We start from the raw sequence: 5,543 nt of genomic DNA, 5'->3' as shown, positions 1-5,543 counted from the left end.
TCCACAATAGGTTTAAATATTTGATCTTTTAAGATTCCTTTCAGGCAGTGAGAGTTCTACATTAACCACTCATTAATTTTTCTTTTACTTTCCTTTGTCATGATATGCTTCCCTTCCTTTCCAAACCACATTTAAATTCTGTGCACATTTCCTGCAATAAGAATCAGTGGAAAAGTGAGTGATAAAGTAAATTATACTACACTCTCCACCACACCACTCCATTAAGAACTGCTCTCCTCACTGTTTGTAGACCATAGCTCGCAATGGTGTCATGTTGTAGGTAGAAGCACTGCCTGGCCTGTGTGATGCCGTCATGGGCTCGCTCAGTGCGGCTGTGGCCCATGTGCTGGGTCCCTATGCGCTATTCTCCTGAACTTTTAGCACACTGCTATTTCATGCAGCACTGCTCGGCGTATGTGGTGACATCTTGGGCTCAATTCACCTGAGAGTGTTGCATTTCAGTGCAGCCACAGCCTGTAGGCCAGGCATCTGTACATGACTGGTCACAATGAAGTCTGGTCGGTAGTTTTGCGGGAGTTGTTTATCGCCCTTTTATCTGGGGATAACATTTGAGAGTATGGGTGAATCTTCAAAAACTGCACACACTAAAAATTTATTAAAAATGAAACTTAATGGCTCATCAAGTAAACAGTTCTTCTATGTTGGCGCACTGAGGCTTAACTGGGACAACAGACTGAGTTAGTAAAGAGAAAGGTGGTGGAGAGGAAAGAGGAAGGAAAGGTTGCTTTATGATTGGGAAGGAGGGACAGCAAAGGGACAGGTTAGGTATGTTTTATAAGTGATCTCACCCTGGTTTTTCATAAAACCATTTTGGCGTGCTACGGATCGGAGAGTGGAATGTTAGGTCCCTTAATCGGGCAGGTAGGTTAGAAAATTTAAAAAGGGAAATGGAAGTTAGATATAGTGGGAATTAGTGAAGTTCGGTGGCAGGAGGAACAAGACTTCTGGTCAGGTGAATACGGGGTTATAAATACAACATCAAATTGGGGTAATGCAGGAGTACATTTAATAATGAATAAAAAAAATAGGAGCGCAGGTAAGCTACTACGAACAGCAAAGTGAACACATAATTGTAGCCAAGATAGACAAGAAGCCCACGCCTACCACAGGAGGACAAGTTTATATGACAACTAGCTTCACAGATGAGATAAAAGAAATTATTCAGATAGTTAAGAAAGATGAAAATTTAATAGTCATGGGGGACTGGAATTTGATAGTAGGAGAAGAGAGAGAACGAAAAGTAGCAGGTGAATATAGAGTGGGGGTAAGGAATGAAAGAGGAAATTGCCTGGTAGAATTTTGCACAGAGCATAACTTAATCATAGCTAACACTTGGTTTAAGAATCATGAAAGAAGGCTGCATACGTGGAAGAGGCCTGGAGACACTGGAAGGTTTCAGATAGATAATATAATGGTAAGACAGAGATTTAGGAATCAGGTTTAAAACTGAAAGACATTTCCAGGGGCAGACGTGGATTCTGACCACAATCTATTAATTATGAACTGTAGATTAGAACTGAATAAACTGCATAAAGGTGTGAATTTAAGGAGATGGGACCTGGATAAACTGAAAGAACCAGAGGTTGTACAGAGTTTCAGGGAGAGCATAAGGGAACAATTGACAGAAATGGGGGAAAGAAATACAGTAGAAGAAGAATGGGTAGCAGAGGATCAAGTAGGTAAAAAGACGAAGACTAGTAGAAATCCTTGGCTAACAGAAGAGAGATTGAATTTAATTGATGAAAGGAGAAAACATAAAAATGCAGTAAATGAAGCAGGAAAAGGAATACAAACGTCTCAAAAATGGGATCGACAGGAAGTGCAAAATGGCTAAGCAGGGATGGCTAGAGGACATATGTAAGGATGTAGAGGCATATATCTCTGGGGGTAAGACAGATACTACCTACAGGAAAATTAAAGAGACTTTTGGAGAAAAGATAACCACCTGTATCAATATCAAGAGTTCGGGTGGAAAGCCAGTTCTAAGCAAAGAAGGGAAAGCAGAAAGGTGGAAGGAGTATATTGAGGGTCTTTACAAGGGCCATGTACTTGAGGGAAATATTATGGAACTGGAAGAGGACATTGGTGAAGATGAAATAGGAGATATGATACTGCGCAAAGAGTTTGACAGAACAATGAAAGACCTAAGTCGAAACAAAGCCCCGGGATTAGCCAACATTCCGTTAGAACTACTGACAGCCTTGGGAGAGCCAGACCTGACAGCCTCTACCGTCTGGTGAGCAAGATGTATAAGACATGTGAAATACCCTCAGCCTTCTAGACGAATATAATAATTCCAATCCCATTTGCAGGTGTTAACAGGTGTGGAAATTACCAAACTATCAGTTTAATAAGTCACGGCTCCAAAATACTGACAGAAATTCTTTACAGACGAATGGAAAAACTGGTAGAAGCCGACCTTGGGGAAGATCAGTTTGGATTCCACAGAAATGTTGGAACACATGAGGCAATACTGACCCTATGACTTATCTTAGAAGATAGATTATGGAAAGGCAAACCTATGTTTATAGCATTTGTAGACGTAGAGAAAGCTTTTTACAGTGTTGAGTGGAATATTCTCTTTCAAATTCTGAAGGTGTCCGGGGTAAAAAACAGGGAACGAAAGGCTATTTACAATTTGTACAGAAACCAGATGGCAGTTATAAGAGTAGAGGGGCATGAAAGGGAAGCAGTGGTTGGGAAGGGAGTGAGACTGGGTTGTAGCCTATCCCGGATGTTATTAAATCTATACACTGAGCAAGAAGTAAAGGAAACAAAAGAAAAATTTGGAGTAGGAATTAAAAACTATGGAGAAGAAATAAAAACTTTGAGGTTTGCTGATGACATTGTAATTCTATCAGAGACAGCAAAGGATCTGGGGGAGCAGTTGAACGGAATGGACAGTGTCTTGAAAGGAGGCTACAAGATGATCAACAAATGCAAAATGAGGATAATGGAATGTGGTCTAACTAAATCAGGTGATGCTGAGGGAATTAGATTGGGAAATGAGACGCTTGAAGTAGTAGATCAGTTTAGCTATTTGGGCAGCAAAATAACTGATGATGGTCAAAGTAGGGAGGATATAAAATGTAGACTGGCAATGGCAAGGAAAGCGTTTCTGAAGAAGAGAAATTTGTTAACATCGAGTATAGATTTAAGTGTCAGGAAGTCTTTTCTCAAAGTATTTGTATGGAGCGTAGCCATGTGTAGCCATGTATGGAAGTGAAACATGGACGATAAATAGTTTAGACAAAAAGAGAAAAGAAGCTTTCGAAATGTGGTGCTACAGAAGAATGTTGAAGATTGGATGGGTAGATCATGTAACTAAAGAGGAGGGTAAAAATCGTAGAGGGAGACCAAGAGATGAATAGACTAAGCAGATTCAGAAGGCTGCAGGGTGCAGTAGTTAATTGGAAATGAAGAAGCTTGCACAGGGTAGAGTAGCATGGAGAGCTGCATCAAACCAATCTCTGGACTGGGACCACAACAACAACAACAACAACATACATTACTGTAACTTTGTTCATGTAATTGTAACCCTTTTGCTGCTGTGGGTGAGTATACACATCCTGCTACACCGTTCCCCAGGTATTTTGGACATGTATACACACATTACATGGGTTTTCCTAAAGTGCTATGGAGATTGCGTCCTGAGCTGTCGACCTCTCACTGCTGCGGATGAGTCATTTCCATATCTCTGTGAATAAAAAACTTTCAAGTATTTATCATACAACATATGTGCTTAGCTTCATTGCATGCTTTCACTTGCAAAAAGCCTCATTTCAATATCTTCATTCATTCATTTATGAGATATGACAACTGCTGTAACCACATTATTCACACTGCACAATGGCATGAATTGGTGTTTTATGCGCAGCCATCCTTTAGAGACAAAACCCAATAACTCGAGAATGAAATGAGATATCCTCCTCCTCTCAATTTTGAATAAAAATTCAATCTTATTTATATTTCATTCACGGCAATGCAGGAGCTAAAATCAACAATATGCGAAGTTTATCCTTGCGAACTCTTTAAAATTTCATGCAATGTTTTACTTAATTTGATGCAGCACAGTATACAGATAACAAAAAGAAATACAGTTCTTTATTGATTGAGGATACCAGGCTGTAAGACAAGCAAAAATGAAATTATTTCACCTAACAGTTTTTGAAAAAGTGGCTGAGAAGTATTTCATATCAGGCAGAGCACTGTCTCACAACAAGCACCAGCATTTGGCAACCAGTACAGCCATAACAAAAGCCGCCTTAGCAAGGAATGCAAAGAGTACGTCCGTAGCAGTGAAAGGGTCAGTTATTTTTATGCGTCAACTTTGATTTAATTTCTTACATTTTATCTTCCTATATTTTCGTTCTTGTTACTGCATTCATTACCTCTATTCCTAACTTCAACTTCTTTTACTTATTATCTCTTCTTTCGTATAAATCTTCACCTGAATTATTTTTGTCATAGTGCACTAAGAATTTATATTTAAATTATTGTATGGTGATTACCGTCCAAAAAACCTATACACATTGTGGCGAAAAATACATTTTTGACACCAAAGTACAGTCAATATAAATAGATTATTTCATCTTTCGTTTTTTAACTGATAAACTAGAATTTTCCAATGTTTAAATGTTATGATAGATAAATTGCAGTAATTAAATTTGCACACCCAAAGATTGCAAGTGGAAAGATAACAATAGGAAGAAAAAATGAGAGCAACTGAAAAAATTAATACAGTGATTAAAACAATGTGGCAATGGAATAGAAATAAAAATTAATTTTGGCCAATTAATTGAATGAAAATAATGATCACAGTCATTTCGATAAAGATTTAAAAACAAATTTCAAAGCACCTGACACGACTCAAACTCAGAACCTCTTGCAGTTGAGGACAGTACCTTATTCTTTGGGGTCGATATCTGAATCGCCATCCTTTTGGGACCATGTTCCTCCATCTCTAACTTGAACATGCTAAAACCCCCTCAATTTTAATCTTTTGCTTACAAGTTATGTCACACTGTCACTATTCTCCCCTTCGTAGTAACAGTAAAATTAATGACATAATAAAGTCTACTTGTGTTTCTTGCTGCAAAAATTCTAAGTGTATCTGTGGAGGCGTGTACTCTCTTTCCATCTTCTGATGATTATACAGCAATTGGCAGTGAACATTTGTATCTCCACAGCTGTCTGTACATAACCATTCAACCACCACCCTCTTAAATTTAGTATGTTGTGGTGCCAGTTGTATTACCTAAAATGAAGATTTCCATTTGCATAGGGGACAAAACTCTTAACATGATTAATGAGATTGTCACGCCTTTCATTTGCTTCCTTGATATTGTCCCAGAAATGATATGTGTTCTCATCCAGTGCTTATTTATCATCCTGGCCAAGTCTTGTGTAGATGTTTCATAGAAAAACATATGGAGATGTAGTGCTGTGTTTGTCCAATGTTAGACTTGCCACAAGGAACGTGACACACCTCAGATACTGTATTTACTCGAATCTAAGCCGCA

General features: G+C 38.6%; 1 long non-coding RNA gene across 1 annotated transcript; it reads right to left on the bottom strand.

Moving 5' to 3' along the window:
* Positions 1–4,585: 4,585 nt before the first annotated feature.
* On the bottom strand, positions 4,586–5,543 carry LOC126259518 (uncharacterized). Its single transcript, XR_007546526.1, has 2 exons — positions 4,970–5,543; positions 4,586–4,880 (listed from the first exon to the last, which is right to left on the bottom strand). It is a non-coding gene; the product is annotated as an uncharacterized LOC126259518 (long non-coding RNA).

This window comes from Schistocerca nitens, chromosome 5 (genome assembly GCF_023898315.1).
Source record: "Schistocerca nitens isolate TAMUIC-IGC-003100 chromosome 5, iqSchNite1.1, whole genome shotgun sequence".
In the NCBI taxonomy this organism is placed as follows: domain Eukaryota; kingdom Metazoa; phylum Arthropoda; class Insecta; order Orthoptera; family Acrididae; genus Schistocerca; species Schistocerca nitens.
The sequence above is the reverse complement of the archived record's forward strand: the minus strand, read 5'-3'. Positions and strand labels throughout refer to the sequence as shown.